We start from the raw sequence: 20,828 nt of genomic DNA on the forward strand, positions 1-20,828 counted from the left end.
TGCCTAGTGCCAATTATCAAATGGAGTTAGGAGGAGAGAAGCAGGGCTGAGGTGACAATAGGGTTTAGAATTAACAGATTGGAATCATAGAAATCAAAATTGGTAAAATTGAGCTAGACATAAATTGGTAAAGGGGACCTTATGCTGTGGCTTTGAGTGCCATGTATTATTTGAAATTTGTCTTTTGGAGTCATGTTTTGGGAGAGGATGATTAGGTGGGTTGGTCTGACAATGTATGGATAGTAAAATATTAGTAATGTAGCTACTTCTAATTTATGCTTTATTGTGAATATTTCTATGTTTCTGAAATTTGGAGAATTATTTCTTAGATTGTTTTCACCATTTTTTTTTTTAAATTTCAAACTGATCCTCTGTATTTCATATGAAAATAATCCTACAATTTGCACTGAGGCTTTAGGAAAGGTTATATTACAATACAGAGTTTTCATTTATTTGAGGCAATGATTGGACTTAATTTCTTAAATTGTATTAGATTCCTGAACTTTTACTGAATTCCAAGGACACACGTAGCTAATGTTAGCATTTTTTCCTGAGAACTTAGGCACTTCTAATATCCTGGCACCTCCCAGGTAAGATGAATAGCTTTGTGTGGGATGAGATAATAATGGTAGGTTCAAACTTCAATCATCTTGAAAGGTTCCGGACATCTATTTTGCAAACTTATGCTGGTATTTTAAAATAATAACAGCAACAACAAATTGAAATATCTGGATCAATTCCAATAATGCAGTATGCATTGCTAAATGATTCACTTCTAAGAGATTGGAACATTTATAAGAAATAGGAGAAAAAAGAAGAAAGATTAAAAACTAAAAATAAGAATCCTTTACTACCATGTGTAACTTGTAAAACATGTAAAATATGCTGCCCCTAAGTGCAATCCATAAATCTGATACTTATAAAATTAAATATAGTATTATGCTTTTAACTGACATATCCCTTTTACAAACTTGAATCACCCATGGTTAAAGAAGTTGCAAATGCATTTCAAAAATAGTGAAAATAGTCTGTAGTAACCACTCTTAGATTTATGCAACAGCTTGTGTAAATAATTCCAAATTGGTGTGTTTCCAACTACGTTCTCTTTTTATCACTTTAGTTTCATTTATGTTTTACAGACCTGCTACTGATAATGTTTAGTATTATGTGTAACTGATGAGAATTATTTGTAGGTAGTCAGTGATTCAAGACAGAGGAATAAAAACCTGACTTCCAAACATCACCGTGGCCCCTTTCATTATTACATCTTTGTGTTTCTTCTGTCTTTCATCTCTTACAGCGGTTAATACCAGTGTAGAAATTAATATTTTATTTCAAATATAGATGACCATGGAATTGTGGGAGCTCTACCCAACAGCCTCTCTTCCCCCACATCCCCAGTGTAGGCTGTGAACACCAATGGCTCTAAGTCCTGTGCCGGTGGCCTCCGTGCCTAACGGGTGCCTCAGTGGATCCAGTGCAAAAGCAGAGGGGCTGGCTGTCCGCAGGGGTGAGTCAGCTGGCTGAGAGTGTGATTGCACTTAGTGCAAATGTGTGTCTCTATACTGCTCTTCACTTCTTTTGTACTTTTTCGAGTTTTTAAAATAAAATTACTTCTGTGTCTTAGAAAAGGAGATACAATAATCACACAAAAGTGAAGAAAAACCTTGCTTCAGATATGGAGGCTGGAATAAAAGTGAATAAACTAACTACCAAGTTGAAGTTGTCCCATTTGGGTCTGAGTATAATTTGTTAGAACAGGGGAAGATATCCGAAGGAGGAAGAAAATGCTAAGTCAATTCAATCGATGGTGGCATGAAAATGCATTGGCTGAGTGATGAGGTGGGAACAGGTACACCTCCTTGGTTGGCTTCTCAGAGAATACACATACTTCCCACGTTCAAAATCTAAACCAAGCAATGAATTGTAGCAAAGGTACTTGAGACAATAAAGGAATGGAGTGATTACTTCCTGCAGAGAAATTGTTGGCCTAGCATCAACATTTAAGGAAAAATTTGAAGCATGGCTGTGGAAGTAGCCAAGATTTTTCCAGAAAATTTTGTTTAGATGATTAAAAGGGAAGGCAAGTATTTGCTGTTTATATTTAAAGCTGATGAAACAGAACTTTGGGGAAGGCCAGTACTCTAGCAAAGCTGCATTCCCAGGAAGGAAAGTAGTGTTGCTGGTTACAGAGCAGATCTGTAAGAGATCTCCTTTAGAGGACCTTAGTGATGAATGTCTTATTGAGGGGCAAGATTATGAACAAAGAATCTCCATAAAGAGATATCATTTTTGTTCACTAAATGTATCCCAAGTGCCTAAACTGTGCCCAACATGTAGTAGGTACCCAATAAATAGTTGTTGAATAAATATTTTAAAAAGCCTCAGCTTATCTGATCCATAATGAGAAAAAAAAATCATAGCATAGATTTTATATTGTGTCAGGTGGCTATTTTGTAAGTCCTTAAAATATGTAATTGTTTTTATTTTTGTTCCATTAATTTTGTAATCATTTCCTTGTATCTCTTGGTTTGGTATGGAATGGCTTTTCAGAAATTAGATGTGAGTTTAATTCATAACATGGCAACTATGGGAACAAAAATGGGATCAACTTAGGACGGCTAGACCCACAGCTCTCCTTTAGAAACTAGTTAAATTTGTCTACAGATATTTACCTTGTTCTATTCATTCTCCCTCTTTTTTTTTCCTAGGGACTGCCAAAAAAAAAAGAATCTTTGTATTTTACTATTTTTTTAAATTTTCTGTTCCAGATTTATTTATATCATTGAGCTTGTTAGCTGAGATCTACTAAGCAGCCCTCTCTCCCCACCCCTCAAAAAACACCAAAAATAAAATGTCCTAATAATATTTAGAATGCAATAATAGTGTGGACTAGCATATCCTAATATATAAAGTGATGTTATATATAACAAAGAGTAGTGCCACTATCCTCTAACATCTTTGAAAGTCACTGTATAATGTGTCAGACAGAGATGTCTTCCTTTTACCTCTTTCTCCTCTGCTCATTAAACCTCTCCACCAGCACTGGCATTGAAGATATGTTTTTAAAATTACTATTAAACTTTTTATTTTAGTTTCATTTCATTTTATTATTGCAGCTGTCTATGAATCAATTTCAAATTTGTAAAGCTACAGTAATTCTTCTACTTGGTTAAATATATTTTGTGTGATAGCCAAGTAACCTAACCATTTGTAACATTGTTTCTAAGGGAAAAATAGGCTTTGGCTCATAGCCTGTTTATAAATAGGAGGGTGGCCAGTATACTAGTAAGAATAGGGTTTGTATCAGGAGTTGCATAGAAAACATTAGAAGGAAAATTATAGACCAAGTGAGTTTTGCTGTGCTAAATTTCATAGATAGGGAGATCTTGATTTGCTTCCTAGCTCTGTTATTCTCACTTAATTTTAATTTTAATTTTTTCCCCATTTTCTTGATTTCTAGAACTCTAGAATTTCAGAAATAAAACATGTAGGTTTCTTCACTTCAGATTCATAGAGCTTCAGATTATAAAACTTCCTTTTATTTTGGTAGTTAGATATTTTATTTCCAAGCAATATATTCTCCACTATCATCTTCTTTGCAAGAAGAAATAAATTTTTAAGTAAAAAAATAACAAAACTTCAAGTTCTCATCATAAAATCACCAACACTAATTTGGACTTGAAAATTTAATAAAAGAGAATGTATTTCTAAATTGCTTTATCTTAATTAAGGGTGGTTTTTCAAATTTTTTCATAATCATGTTATCACTGATAATCACACATGGCTGTGCTTTATACTGCCCAACTTATAAAGAAAATAAAAAAGAATATGGGCTTAACTCAGAGAACTCGTAAATATTGAACACATATTATCAATCACCGTCTGGTGTTTTGAATTTTTTTTTTATTATTATTTCAGCATATTGTGGGTGTATAAAAGTTTAGGTTACGTATATTGCTCTTGCCCCCCGCCCCAGTGCTTTGTCCTTCCTATTAATACAGATAATCAAGACATTTCTAGAGTGTGAAAGTGATGTCATAATTCTGAAATGATTAAATTTTCTTTAAAATTTCAATGTGTTGACACACAAACATGGTTTTTTTTTTCCATCTTATTGGCATATACCTGGCCTAGCTTCTTTTTCCTTCAGTCACTTTCTTGAACAAAAGCAGAAAGAATAAAATATCCTGGCGTTTGTATGTTCTATGTGTTTATGTGCTTAATGGTGGTCAACCCTATCCAGCGGCCCCCAACATTTTTGGCACCAGGGATGGATTTCATGGAAGACAATTTTTTTCATGGATTGGAAGTGGCGAAGCAGAGCTCAAGTGGTGATGCCAGCAATGGGAAGGGGATGTAAATACAGATGAAGATTCCCTTGCTCCCTGGCCCTCACTTCCTGCTGTGCCACTGGGTTCCAAAGTTTCATGAAAGACAATTTTTCAAGGGATGGAGTGGGAGGGGGGTGAGGAGCTCAGGCTGGGGACTGGTACCCACATGGCCTGGGGGTTGGGGACTGCAGCTATAAACTATAGCAGGTATTTCCTTTTGGAAGGTCTATCATCTCTGAAAGCAGTTTACTGTAACCATGATGGTTAATTTTATTATTGACGTTAAGGCATAAACCTAGGATCTTCAGAGTACATTTGCACATAATGACAATACAGAGAATTCACAGTTCTGGGGTAAATAGTGCCTTCTCCACTTTGATGACTCAGGGAGGTTGGTTTTTAAAGCACTAATAGCACTGGTGGACAATGGTCAGTTCCACTGTTTTACTTGTTTCTTTATTTTCCCGAGGTAAATCAAAGTAGATTCACTGGCTTAGCAGTGATTTGTGCTAATAAAACCTGGAAGGTTCACCTGACTAAGGTCACCAAGAGCCAGAAATGTAATGTGGTTGTCAAAAGCAAATGTATTTTGGAATATGTTAATAGAGCAGGCATGGAAGTCACTGTACGCTGGACTGATCAGACTGTTGGATTGTTGGGTCAGATGGCAGGGCCCCAACTATAAAGAAAGGTGTCGGCCAACTGCAATGTTTTCAGAAGATGCTGAGGAATCTGGAATGCATAAAACAACAGGAGGCATTTTTTCAGAGAGTTAATTTATAAATCATAAGCTGAAATCTCCGGGAAATGAGGAAAGAAAATGTCTGCACTCTTTCAAAACCATGCTTTGCCTAAAGAATGAGTTGCTTTTTTTAAAAAAGCTGGATTCATACACTGATTCCTGAGAAGGCTTTAAATATTGATATGCTCAACCTTGTAACTTTCTTTACATGTGGGAAAAAAAAAAATCTCGTTTACTAAGTATTATTTTCAGGCAATGTTTTGACCCTGCCATAGAAACCTTTCTCAAGGTCTTAAGGAATGGAAAGACTAATGTGGAGGCTTTTTTTCAATAACATTAACCTTGACAAAATGGAAAAGCATATAGAACTAACGCTACACAAAGTCCATGAACACCTTATGTCCATGAACATTGCTCAAACCTGAGTGTTTAGAGTAAGAGTTCCTGCACTGACCAAAAAAGGAAACTTTAATATTTTTCTGTTTTATAATTCACTGTTTATTATACTTCTTGTATTATTTATTATTATTTTCCTGTTCATTTTTCCCATATGTGTCAATTTTAAACCTTACTGTGGCTAGAGGAAGAAGTTCCTAGAGTTTTTAGAAGATTTTTAAAAACTTTCTTCAAATTTTTTATAACTACTCCAAATCTCTTTTTTTCCTTTTCATTTTTGTCTAGTTAAAATTTCACCTGCTATAGTGACATATGGTGACTTGATATAAAGTACTCTTAACATAGTTTCAATTATCCTTTAAAAGCCTATGTTCCTTGAACATATTAAAGAGTGTTTCTGCAATATTTCGGAAGTCAGAATGGCTTCATTAGATAGTATAATCCTTGATGCTACCTTTGGTACCTTCCTACTAATATTTAGGACCTCATTTATGGTAAAAATTTAAGAAAATCCTAAGAATTTAGATGGTACTCTTGAATATACTTCTAATAAGTTGATCTTTTCAGGTTACACTTTGAATGTTATCTTTCTATAAGTATACCTTTAGTTAGTGGGAAAAATATTTAATCTATTAACAAATTAGCTTGAGAAAGATGAGATTGGCAATTATTTTACATAATTCAAAACACTTAGTGGAGCATCAAATTAACATTGGCCTGGTTTATAAAGGAAGCACCAGCAATTATTTTATCTAATAATAATACTGCATAATATTTCTTTTGATTAAAGTTTAATTTTTTTCTATTTGACAGTTTGGAACAAGTGGCAGAGATTTTTGCATTCTTTATAACATAATCCTGGTGAAATAGATTGTCGTGTGCTAAAATCTATTCTAGCTGAAAAAATGCTTATAGTTGTGCTATATTTTCAGGAAGGCTATTAAAGTTAAATGGAATTCTCATTTTTCTCTCAATTTTCAGAATGAATTGGGAAAAGATAGTTATATATGCTATAGCTAATCACCAAGTAGAAAACATGTACCACAATATGGAAAAATATATCTAACTCAATAAATTAATATAAAGAAGAAAATGGCTTATGAATTATATTAGGTCATAAATGCATTATTTATAAATATTCATATGTGAGTAGCTGAAATGAAACTTATCTTTGGGAATCCAAACATAGCATTTATTTACTGCCATTAGAACACTGAAACAGACTGTAGTTGGGGAAATTGAAAAAGAAATTATCTACTCATGTATTTGCATACACAGTGAATGATAGTGGGTCACTAATTGGTCTTTGCTGTAGTTTTAGGATCACAGTGAGATAATGGATTCTCAAACAGTGTGACTGAGGGGGTGGCCTCTTTAGAGTAATTCACATAATGACATTACCTTAGTAAAGTTCTTGCAGTTCAGAGTCTGATCACTAACTCCAGAAATTGGTTAGTCAGTTACTAAGTGACTCTAGGAGACTCATGTTAGCAAATTCACAAGGAAACTGATGTTTACTAAGTTGCCTCGTCATTAAATTAAAATGAGGAATAAAATTGTCATAGAGACCAGAGGAAATGGCGTTGCTGTAAAAAGCCACATGGGAAACCAAATGAAAATCAGAATGTTGCTCGGTGAGCAATGAGTCAGAACAAGAGGAGCTTGTTGCATGATTGAAATAGCTAATAGTGCCAACTTATAATAACCCAATGCATCTGCTGTCATCATTAGGACTTGGCTGCCTTGGGAGCTATAGAGTTGAGCTTGATGTATTAATTCTACCAACATTTCACATGGAAGCCAGCTTAACTGGGAGCCACTCTGCTTCCTAGGGTGGCTTTTGCTTTGCTTTTATTACATCTCTTATGTACTGATTTTATAAGACTAACCCTTACAATTTTAGAGGATCTTGCTAGTACTCAGTAGCACAGCTCAGTGAAAAGAACAGAGATACTGGGTCAGACCATTCTGTGTTTGAATCCTGGCTCTGCAACTTACTATCTCGAATTTTTAACCTCCTCATGACAACTTTTCAACTTTGTAAAATGGAATGATAGTAGTTGTTAGGACTAAATACTATCAACATCAGCTCAATAACTGGTAGACAGTATTGTGTGATGTTTATTAGAATTGGGTTTTTAAATAAATAGACATGCCTTTGGTCCCAGATCTACCACTACTTTTTTTCTCTAAGCCCTAGTTTATTTATTTGTAAAATGTGAATAAAAATTCTACCCCATAGATTAGTTTTAGGATCAAAGGATGTAAAAAATAAAGCATGCAACACAGTTTCTGATAGTTAAAATGAACTTAATAAATGGTAGATATCAATATAAGTAAAGTACTATTAGTATCAATATTCCTTCCTTTGCTAAGAATTAAACTCTGTAGTGAATGCCTTGAACCATGAAAATAATACTCAAAAGGATTTCATAATTCAAGGGTCATCTTTGGTTTGGAAAGTTTTCACTGTTCTTGTCGGTCATTCAGATGCTAATGAGTTCAGGGTTGACAGGTGATTACTCTTGAAATTTATGGGTCCTTACTAAGGGACTTTATATTTTTTTGTAGAGTTCAGCACCAGAGCAACCTCTGAAACACTGGAGCCTCCAAGGAGGCTGAGGCCTCCCTGTCTGTAGACTCCAGCATGGTCCCTCTCAGGCAGCAGCACTCATTCTGGATGAGGGGAATCTTCCATCTTGTTCCAGGATTGTATTTTTTATTCTGTGATTATTTAGATAATGCTGCTTTTCCACAGCAAGAATCTGGCTGCTTTATCTCTGGAGCAATCTGAAAACATTTCAAAAGAAAACAATTAGAAATTTTATGAAGCAGAAAAGCATTCAGAGAAGAGCAGGTCAAGGTGACCATTCTTTTCGTAAAGCATGAGATGAGATATTGCTGTAAATTAGGATGAGACAACAAGTGACAATACAAAAATGATATAATTTGAAAATGTGATGAAATATATACTATAATTCCTACTAATACTAAAAGTGAGACTTTTTGCTGTAGATATATTGTGATTGCCTAGTATTGCCATCCCCAACTCTTAGGCTGTGGACCAGTACACATCTGTGGCCTATTAGGAGCTGGGCTGCACAACAGGTGGTGAGCAGCTAGTGAGCAAAGTTTCATCCGCTCCCCATTGCTCACCATACCCACCCACCGTCAGTGGAAAAATTGTCTTCCATGAAACTGGTCCCCAGTACCAAAAAGTTTGGGGACCACTGGTAGAAGATGCTGCAGAAGAGCAGCAGAAAGTGGCTATCAAGTGGCCACTATGAAGTTTGCCTGGAAAATAATTCTTCCAGATGATTTCTGAGATATTAAGCTAGATTCTAACCTAGACTACTTTATAGAGAGTGTAGAATTAAACAGATTGGAACATCTAAGAATTTTTCTTGGAGTGATTAAAAACACTTGTGCATAAAATTCAAAACTCTAATATATTTTTCAAATGCAATATGTCCCAAACAAGTCCTGATTCTTCACACTCTGCCACAAGCTTGTTTTTCCTACCATCTTCCAATCTCAGTGGCTCAGGCCAAAAATCTTTAGATTTATCTCTAACTCCTCCCTATTTCTCACATCACAGATTCAATCTGTTAGGAATCTCTTTCAGTTCTCTCTTTAAATATATACAGAATCCAACTACTCCTCACTCTCTCCTCTGCTACCACAATGGTGTGAGCCACCACTACTTCTCACCTGGATCATTGCCAGAGTCTCCTAAAAAGTCTTCCTACTTTTCTATTTGCCTTCTTACAGGATTTACTCCACAGAGTAGTGATCCTTTCATATCTAAGTCAGATCATGCCACTCTTCTATAGAAAATGCTGTGACGACTTCCCATTCTAATCAAATAAAAAACAAAGTCCTGAAAATTAACTTCAAGTTCCCTCTCTGATCTAATTTCACATTTCTTCTCTGCTTCATATCCTATTACCATTTCTCTTGTTCACTCCAATCTAGCAATACTGAGTTTTTCCTGTTCTAGAATCTACAAATCTATCTGACTACTCTAGAATATTGCCCAGAGTTTAGGTTACCACCTAAAGAAAAGCATGGTGGACCTAGATTTATATAGATAGAGGCAAACGGTCATTTCATTTCCTGGGAAATGAAAGCAAAGGCATGTAAAATTATGAATACTAACAGTCTGTGTGAACTTACAGTTGATGACAGAGTTTTAGACTACTTTATGGAGAGTGCAGCTGGAATATTTAAAGAGAGATGGTAATTTTAGAATATTTAAAAAGGAATACATTAAAACAGAAGAATGGGCTCATACAAAGCATTCTGATAAATATTTATTTTGATATAAAACATAAAGCTTAATATTTGGGTAAAAGGATAGATTCTTGGAATGTCAAAGGAAATATGTATACACAGGATAGATATCTAGCTTTGTGATTGTGATACTATATAAATTATTCATACTAGCTACCAAATTGTCCATTGGAACCATTTTTTGGATGGATAGACTATTATATTAACTCAGTATTTTACTTATTATGATTGAAGGTGTTCAATTTATATAATTTCAATACCATGATGAATATATATGGGTAAAATGTTTTCACTATTTGATGTGGTTTTTTTTCTTTTTTTTAACAAAATGAAAATAGATTTATTTTGTACTAGTTGGAAGAATACATAATGCTCAATGTATATACTAAACAGAATACACCATTATAAGGAAGAAAATAAATATCATCTGAAGTTCTAACATCCTGTGGAAATTACCATGAATGTTTTGGTGATTCTCCTTTCAAATTCAGGAACAAACATGCAAACTCTCATATACGCACACATATGTGAAAATTTACACATACATGATCATACCGCATACACTGCATTTAATATAGCTTTTGTACTTTATTTACTTAATAAATCATTCATTCTTTGTTCTAAATTCCCCTCATCCCATTTAAACAATACGAATGGCCTACCATATATTCTTCCATACTCTTCTCTATGTTTATTTAACCATTTAATCACAAAACACACAGTCATACATAAGGCATTTTTGTCATTGTTATGCAAAATGATGTTATATTATTTCTCTGGCCTATAAAATTTGACCTATGCATATTTAAATCCTTCCAAGTGCACAAATAGAATCATAATTCATTCCTTTAAAATTCTGAATAATAATTCAAAATGTAATGATACTATAATTATTCACCAAATCCCCTATCATTCTGTATAATTTTTACTCCCAGCTTCCTTCTTGCCTCCATAAACAATTCCACAACAGACATTCTTATACATATATATTCATCAGCTGGTGCTTTTATTTCTATGAGATGGATTCACAAAAGTGTGATTGATGGCATTGGACTTATCAAGCCAGAAGGTAGTAGAATGTACACCACTGAAAGAAAAGAATGGTAGTATAAAGACTCTATATCCTTTCAAGGTATTATTTGTCTGCCATAGTGAAAATACAAGGTTTCTGAGATTATATCACCAAACACCACTTGTAAGTAAAATATTAGAGAAAGTACTCTACAGAACAAATGAATTAGAACAGGAACATCTGAGAGCAGATGATGAAGTGGAAAGAAACCATGATAAGCAAAGAGTCTTATAATATGTACAGTTAATTCCAATGGGATGTGATAGGGTGAGTGGGAATGTGGAAGTTAAGAGATAAATAAAGATTGACATAGAAGGAAGGTACTGCAAGGAAAGAACTAGAACTAAAAGTCTTAAATTACCTCAAAAATTTTGGGACAGGAAGAGGAGAGGAAAATCTATTCTAAAGATTTCATGCTTATAGGGAGGAGTCCGAGTGGTAACAAAACAGAGCCTCTTGATGAGGAAAATACATGAATTTGGGAAAGGAAAGGCAACTACATACAAGAACATCCAAATTAAGAAGGGGTAAAATATAATAAGTATCTACAAAAAGAAAGAAAAAGATGAAATAATAAAGTAAAATAAATTGCAAATATTAAGTTGGACAAAACAGTAAAATGAAATGTTTTTATATTAAATGTGAATATGCTCAATAATTATTCTAAGAGATAGAGACCATAAAATTAAGATAAAACCACAAACTTAGCTATTTGCTATTTATTAATATAAGAAACACTTAAAAATGGCATGTTGAAAGTGGTTGAAAATGAAGAGATGGTCAAATAGAGACCAAGCCAGGGAAACAGAAAGTGGCAATATTAATACCACAAACAGTGGAATTTTAAGTTAGTGGCAACAAAAAAGATTGAGGGCGAGGATTTAATGAAAAAGTCCAAATTAAAACAGAGAATATATTAAAAATTTCTGTGTACCAAAATACATAGCAGCTGAATATATTTGAAGCAAAACTATTAGTAATGCAATAGAAAACTTAAAATGTTTAAATGTTATTCAAATATATTTCTTTTGGAATTAGATATATCTGAGCAAAATAATATATGAAAACATAGAGTGAATATATTCAACAGATTTGATTATATATATGTATGCATAGGTAATATCAATCAATAATTATACAAAGAGATTTAAATGCTACCAATAAAGGACATTCTATACCTAATATTTAATTATGGATATGATCAAAATTAAGAAATGTAAATAAATTATTAAAAGGTGACTCTTCTAAAAAACAAAAGAAACAGTAATTTAATTAGGAAATACTCTCATAAATAATATTTTGTCATTGAGGAAATAAAATTAAAATGGCACACAACATAAAACTAATGTAAACGAGAATACAGTTGGACTGCCATGTTCATGGGTTCCACATCCATGGATGTAACCAACTGTAAAATATTTTTTTAAAAATTGTGTCTACTGAACATGCATACACTTTATTATTTCCTAAACAATACAGGATAACAACTAGCTATTTGCATAGCATTTACATTTCATTAAGTATTATAAGTAATCTAGAAATGATTTAAAGTATATGGGAGTAAGTGCTTAGGTTATATGTAATACACTGCAGAATTTTATATCAGGGATATGAGACTACATAAAGTGACTGAATTGAGGAATTATTGGTATTCCTGAGGGGAAATAAAAATCAAAAACTATAGAAAACCCATTTAAGAATATAGTTGAAGAAAACTTCACAAGTCTAGCCAGAGTCTAGACATCCAGATACATCAAGCGCAATAATGCCCAGGAAGGTGCATTGCAAAAAGGACTTCAGCAAACCTTATCATCATTAAACTGTCTAAAATCAAAGTAAAGGAAAGAATTTTAAAATAAGCAAGAGAAAAGCATCTACTCACCTATAAAGGAAACTACATGAGACTAACAGTGCACTTCTCAGCAAAAACCTTATAGTCCAGAAGACAATGAGATTACATTTTCAAAGTGCTAAAACAAAAAACTGTCAACCAAGAATTTTATAGGCTGTCAGAATAAGCTTCATACATGGAGGAGATATAAAGTGTTTCCCAGATAAGCAAATGTAGAGGGAATTTGTTACCACCAATAATTCCTCAATTCAGTCACTTTATGTAGTCTCATGTTTCAAAGGCTTTGTTCATTCTTTTTTATTCTTTTTCTTTATTTTTGTATGACTGTCTTCAAGTTCTGAGTTGCTTTCTTCTGCTCTGCTTGTCCAGTCTATTGTTGAAGATTTCAAATGTATTTTGTAATTTTGTCAATGAAATTTTAAGTTCCAGATTTTCTGCTTTTATTAAAATATATCTATCTCATTGATAGATTTCTCATTCATATCCTGAATTGATTTTTCTGATTTCTTTGCATTGGTTTTCAGATTTCTCTTGCATCTCCTTGGGCTTCTTTAAAATCCATATTTTGAATGCTTTATCTGGCATTTTGGCATTTTCTTTTTGGTGATCTATTGCTGGAAAATTATTATATTCCTCTGAGGGTGTCATAATGCCTTCCTTGCCATGCTTCTGTATTGTTATGTTGATTTCTGTGCATGTGGAGCAGCAGTCACATCTTATTTTTGAATTTACTTTCCAAGGCAGAGGACTTTTTTCTTTGAAAATGTGACCATAATATTGATTTAGATGGGCCATTTGGCTTTCCTTCAGGGTGCATGAAATAGTGAAGAATATGTATGATTTCATTGGCTATAAATATTGTGGTGGCTTTCTTATCGATTATAGTAGCAGTGTACCAGGTGAGTGAGCATGCTTACCACCTCCTGGGCAACCAGGATGGTGTGGGTGATGATGGTAGCAGTAGTCATGAGAAACTCTCTGGTTCCTAAGCACTGTGTTCTTTTGTTGGCATTTGAAATGTGCTGTATAGGGTAGCCTCTAGGCCAATAGGTGATGCCTGCAGGTAAGAGCCAGCTGTGGTAGTAGCCATGGTATTTTTGCCTGACCTCAGTTAAGTGGGAGGAGTGCTTGGGTGTCCCAGGTGGTGGATTGGGTCATGGAATCCCCTGGGACCTGGATCCTCTGTTTTCTCTGGGAGTGGGGAGGAAGCTGCACAGAGTTGGACTGAGCAAGGCTGAACTCAGGTCTCCCAGTGGTGGGTGCAAGCACCAGCCTTGATGAGGGTGGCAAGGCAGTCCTCATGCCCCTGGAGAAGTTCCTGGATTAGGAGCTGCTCCAAGGTCTCAGCATGAAGAGGGAGGGGCAGTTCCAGTGCTGCGGCCTTAGCCAGCAGGAGTTGGACCTGCTTCTCTGTTAAACCCCAGTCCTAGTGGTGCTTATTCCCTCATCTTGACCATGGCAGTCATATGAGAGGTATTCAGTCAGTTACTGCAGTCTGCTTCCAGTTCACAATGCAGCCCCAGGCTGTAAGAGACTCTGACTGGTGGCTCAGTACCAAGCCTCCTTGGCGGTTCTCCACCTGCTCAAATCCTGGGCAGGGGAAAGCATACTTTCAATACTAGCAGCTGGAGCCCATGCCACAACTTGTTTCTGTTTTGGCTATGAAAGCCCCTCCCCCTCTTGATAGATACTAAGCACCCCGAGCCCCAGCCCAAGTCTCTCTAATGCCAGTGACTGCCGACTGCTGCAGCTGCAAGCTTTAGAGACCACCCATGCTGGGAACTAGTATCTAGGGTGGTGACCTATTATAGGTGCCCAGGTCTGAGGAAGTGTATAGGACACTTTGGACAGCAGTTCCTTCTCAGGGTTTCATGGTCACTCTCCAAGTTAGATTCAGGGCTTGGAAGGGTCAGGGTGTTCTCCCATGGTGTGGATTACACAATTCCCCAGTGGGAAAGTGGACCATGGAAAGACACTTACTCACCCTCTCATGTATTGGGGATTCCTTCTAGCTTTTGGCTGGTCCTGGCCATGTGGGCTGCCTGGCTTCCTTTTCCTTCCAGAAAGGAGTTTCCTTTGCCTTTTCTGCTAAATGCCCATGTTTCCTCTTGGAAAATATGTTTCATAGCGTGACTATCTACACACTATTTTGTTTCTTCTAAGTGGATGAAGCTTGTTGGAAAAGCTTCTAGTCACCCATCTTGGAAAAAAAAGTTTTAAACTTTTTGAAAATGTAATAAGGAAATGAAATAGTCTATATAAAGATACAAAATCATAACTTTTGCTGATACTTTATATCTAGAAAAACAAAAGATTAATGAGCTTCTGCTACAATTTATGTTGAGTAGAAAAATGCTTATTATATACATGTTATAAAATGTTCTGAAAATGTAATTTCTTGAATATTATACAAAAATGAGCATTATGGTTTTAAAAAGTCTTATCAATAAACAATTATTGGCCTAATTTGAAATGCAACCTTAAAGGAATCAAAATATCATATACTCTGGCACTCAAAGCTTAGAAAATAATCTCTATGCCCCACTACACACATTTTATCTGTCAGAAACCACTGGTCTTTTAATGGAAAACTAATGGTACCAAAATTTTTAGCAGGTAGATCATTGCCTAACTGTATTTTCTTTTGGAAAATTGCCTCTGTTTAAAAAACGTGGACTTATTTTCTCTTTTTTGGAATTAAAGATTGAAAAATACTGGCAGCTATTAATCACTAGGGATTTTTTTCTAACTAAAGTATTCACTACTACATTTAATTTTTAATTTTCCTTTAAATTAATTTATTATCAGCATAAACTAGACTGTTATAAGATATTTTACATAAGCCTTGTGGTAACCACAAAGAAAATACACAAGAGAAAAAGCGATTCAAAACATTACTACAAAAAAATTCAAGAAATCACAAAGGAAGACAACAGCAAGACATGAAAAAGTACAAAAGATACAGAAAACAATTAACAAAATGGCAATAGTAAGTCTTTCCCTATCAATAATTATTTTAAATGTAAATAGATTAAGCTTCCCTATTGACAGACATAGAGTGGTTGAGTGGAGTAAAAAAGAAAATAAGATCCAATTATATGTTGTCTACAATAGACTCACTTTAGATGTAAGCGTACGCGTAGGCCGAAAGTAACGGAATGGAAAAAGATGTTTCACGTAAATGGTAACCAAAAGAAAGCAGAATTAGCTATACATATATTAGACAAAATAGGCTTTAAGTCAATAGCTGTTGTAAGAGACAGAGAAGATCATTATATAATGATAAAATAATCAATTTATCGACTATATATGCATCCAGTATTAGATCACCTAAATATGTAAGGCAAACATTTACAGATCTGAAGAGAGAAATAGACAGCAACAGGGTAATAGTAGGAGGTTTAAATAACCCACTTCTAATGATGGATAGAACAGTTAAAGTGAAAATTAATAAGGAAACAGTTAACTTGAACAAAACTATAGACCAAATGGACCTATGAGACATGTACAGAACATCACACCCAACAGTAGCAGAACACACATTCTTCTCAAATGCACATGAAACATTTTCCAGGATGAATAACGTTAGCTCACAAAAAAATATCTTAACAAATTTAAGCATTGAGATCATACCAAGTATTGTTTCTTACAACCATGGCATAAAACTGGAAATCAATAACAGAAGAAAAACTAAAAAATTCACAAATATGTTGAAATAAAAAAAACACATTCTTGAACAACCAGTGGACTGAAAAAGAAATCAAGAGGAGGATTAGAAAATACCTTGAAACAAATGGAAACAAAAACATAAAATACCAAAACCTACGAGACTCAGTATTGAGGAAAGTTTATAGCAATAAATGTCTACATTAAAAAAGAAGAATGACTTAAAATAAACAACATAACTTTACACTTTAATGAACTAGAAAAGAAGAATGAACTAGGCACAAATTTAACCAGAAGGAAGGAAATAAAAATTAGAGCTGAAATAAAATAAACAGCAGAAAAACAATAGAAAAAATTGATGAAACTAAGAGTTGGTGTTTTGAAAAGATAAATAAAATTGACTAACCCTTAGCTAGACTAAAATAAAAATAGAGAAGATTCAAATAAATAAAATTAAAAATGAAAAAGAAGACATTGCAACTGATAGCACAGAAATAAGATACTAAGGATTCTAAGATACTACCATGAACAATTATACAACAACAAATTGGATAACCAGGAGAAATGAATAAATTCCTAGAAACAAACTACCAAGACTGAATCATGAAGAAATAGAGACTCTGGACAGACTAATATCAAGTAAGGAAATTAAATCAGCAATCAACTTCTCAACCAGAAAAAAAGCACAGGACCAGGTGGCTTTGTTGGTGAATTCTACCAAACATTTAAAGAAGAATTAATACCAATTCTTCCTAAACTTTTCCAAAAATTCGAAGAAGGAAGTCTCCCAAACTCATTTTATGAGGCCAGCATTACCCTCATACCAAAACCAGACAGAGTTATGGCATAAAAAGAAAACTACAGGCTAATATCCCTGATGAATACCGGCGCAACAACTCTCAACAAAATACTAGCACACTGAATTCACTAGCACATTAAAAGAATTATATATCACGACCAAGTGGAGTTTGTTTCTGGAATGCAAGGAGAGTTCTGCACAGGCAAGTTAATTAATGTGATACACCACATTTACAGAATAAAGGGTAAAAAAATCACATGATCATCTCATTAAATGCAGAAAAGCATTTGAAAAATTTAGCACCCTTTTATTATAAAAACTCTCAACAAGCTAGGTATAGAAGAAACTTACCCCAGCATAATAAAAGCCATACATTAAAAACCCACACCTAACGTCATACTTATTAGTGGTGAAAAGCTGAAAGTCTTTTTTCAAAGATCAGGAACATGATAAGGATGCCTAATCATACCATTTTTATTAAGCATAGTACTTGAAGTCTTAGCTAGAGCAATTAGGAAAAAAAAATAAATAAAAGGCATCTGAATTAGAAAATAAGAAGTAAAATTATCTCTGCAGATAAGATGATCTTATATGTAGAAAACCCTAAATATCTCACAAAAAATCTATTAGAATGAATAAACAAATTCAGTAAAGTCTCAGGATACAAAATCAACATATTAAAATCAATTGTGTTTGTATACACTAACAACAAACTATCCAAAAAGGAAATTAAGAAAATTATCTCACTTAAAATAGCTACAAAGAGAATAAAACATTTAGGAATAAACTTAATCAAGTGGGTGATTTAGTGGTAGATATTACTGTCTCATTCTTTTATTTTATTGCTACTTATTCCAAAATATGTGTGGATTTTATTAAATATGGAAACTTAGGTAGTTTTCTTCTATTATTGTAGACAAGTCTGTAAAAATACTCATTCTAAACAGATTTTTATACATAGGTGCAATCTAGGCTAGATTGTAAGGCATGGAATTACTAAACTAAAGGGTGTGCCCGCTGAAAATGTAAGTATATATTGCCAAGTTGTTATGTTAAAATGCTGTGTCAATTTGTAATTCTACAAAGGGTGCTTTAGAACTATCTTCTCACTTGATATTTAATTTTTGCCAATCTGATGGGTGAAAATGGTATTTCAATATTGGCTTAATTTACATTTTTGATATTACATTACAAACAAATATTTTTACATATGTGCAATAGTCATTTGTATTTCACCATCTGGTAATTGCCTCAAAATATGTCCTTTGTTAATTTTTTAATTTTAATTTTCTTTTTAATTTGTAAAAATGCTTGAAAATATTCTTATTAATGTATTTACACATATTGCAAGTATTTTTGCCACTGTGTCACTTAATTTTTAACTTTCTTCATAGCACTGTTTTTGGTTGTTCACAAGTTTTTAACATTTAGAAGAAAATCAAACTGATTATTGATAATAATCAATAATTTCATTATGGATTCCCAAATTAGTATTGTTTTAAAAAGTTCTTCCCTGCCTTTAAAAATAATAATAAATATTACTCTTATTTCTTAAACTTTTTCTTACATTTCCTTTTAGTATTTTTTATTTAGCTTAATGATCACCCCTTTAATATAACTGCAAATCTTGTTGCATATTTCTATTTATGGACGTCTTTTCACAGACAGGAAAACATGTACACATATGTACACACAGAGGAAATTAGAAAAATTCAGTGGAGATGATCCTGAGAATCCTGAAGTGTTCAAGTGTCCAGATTATTTAAAGAATTTTGTTTGACTTAAAAAGAATCTCTTCTGAATATTAATTTGAATATTTGAGAAACGATTGATTGAGTTTAAGATTTCAAGAAATAGAGCAAAACTAAATGATCAGTTTTGACTTTGCTGTTATTAACACTACTAACAGACAGAATTAAGGATGGAAAATTGCAAAAGAAAAAATTATGCAGTACCCCTTGGCTCAGGATACAAAATGTCCTGAGTGATGTCATATTGATAGCATGGACCCTTGATATGATGTGATATAAATGACACTTTACCTCTCTGGTTTTCCTTTCCCAAATTCACAACGCTGTCTAATTGTGAAAAACAACAATAACAACAAACCAATCCCCAAGTATCAATGAAATCTCAAGTGATGGACATTCTGTAAAATACCTAACTAGTACATACTTCTTCAAAACTTTCAAGGTCATCAAAACAAAGAAAGTCTGAGAAGCTGTCACAGTCAGGAGGAGCCTAAGGAGACATGATGATGAAGGGTAATGTCGCATCCTGGATGGGATCCTGGAACAGAAAAAGGACATGAGGTAAAACCTAGAAATCTGAATGAAATTTGTACTTTTAAAATAATAAACTATCAATATTGGTTCATTAATTGCAGAGTGTCAATATAATACATAATGTAATGTAATGCCGGGGAAACTGGATACACTACTTCCGCACCATCTTCAATTTTTTCTATAAATCTACAAGCTTGAAGCTCTGACTTGGGTGGGGTGAAGGCAATATGTGTAACCTAAACATTTGTACTCCTGAAATATTTTGAAATAAAAAAAAATAAAACTGTTCTAACATAGAAGTTTTCAAAATTAGCATTAACTCATCAAATTGTGCCATGTTCAGATAGATTATATGAAGGAAACTTTGACTTCTCTTTAATATCTTCACTATCACATGGCCAGTCTCCTATAGGTATGGTAGGCACGTTATTAAGTGGATGAACATATATAGCAGCAAATATTAATTGCATTTCATTATGAAAGCCTTGTAAGTATAAGCCCTACTTCCAGGAGAATGAGGGGACATAATTGTGTTGCTTTCTTGAGTAAAATACGTAAGTGCTCCTATTTTGAAATCAGATTGAAACCACTGGGTTTTTTTTTTTTCCCTGTCTCTCACTAAATAGAAAGTACTAAAAGAAAGCAGAAGAATTTTTAATAGATATTATTGGAGGAGGAGAAACCTTCTTAGAAAAAGACTCAAAGTTAGAAGCTGTCTTTTCTTACTTCTGATGTATTATCAGGGTTATGACATGGATTCCTCAAGGAACATAATGGAACATAATGGATTTTCATACAGTTTATTCAGGTATTAGGGAAGTGATTTTCAGTGATATGACATTTTTAAATTGAGTATTAGATACTCCTACGTAATTGTTCTCTGGGATATATTTCAAACCCAATGCTCCCAAGACAGTGCACCAAGCTGTGTGCTGTCCAGATGAATATGAACAATGTGAGCATTTTTTTCACATAAACCATAACTCAGTTATTAATTGTATAACTGAATGAGGATTATAGTTTTAATCTTGTGACTTATCACAACCAGTATCTACATCTTGCCCAAATTTTTTTACAAAATGAGAATTGAGAGAACAGAAGTGAAATCATTCAGGCAGTATGAAGATAGTGTATCATACATTCAAGTTAATGCATTTTAAAATACTTCATTGATGTAGACTTTATACCAGTGATAGACAAGAGCTTGTAGAGTATCCACAGCACTCTTGAAAATACTTAACTACTTTCAGTGTATGCATCTACCACAAGGAAAACATTAGAAATGATATTTGTATTTTCCTTCTGTCTTCTGAAATTTCTTAATATATTTGAAGAATGTGGTCATGTGACATCAAGAAAGATGAATGCTAATCTGCTTTGTTCTTGGAT

At 33.8% G+C, this 20,828-nt stretch overlaps 1 long non-coding RNA gene across 1 annotated transcript in view; it reads left to right on the forward strand.

Moving 5' to 3' along the window:
• Positions 1-19,458, forward strand: part of LOC123641367 — a 111,578-nt gene extending 92,120 nt beyond the window's left edge. Inside the window, exon 3 of the long non-coding RNA XR_006736278.1 lies at positions 19,348-19,458. This is a non-coding gene — a long non-coding RNA (uncharacterized LOC123641367). The remainder of the gene's footprint in view (positions 1-19,347) is intronic.
• The last annotated feature ends 1,370 nt before the right edge of the window (positions 19,459-20,828 follow it).

The sequence above is a fragment of the Lemur catta genome, chromosome 1 (genome assembly GCF_020740605.2).
Source record: "Lemur catta isolate mLemCat1 chromosome 1, mLemCat1.pri, whole genome shotgun sequence".
Lineage (NCBI taxonomy): Eukaryota > Metazoa > Chordata > Mammalia > Primates > Lemuridae > Lemur > Lemur catta.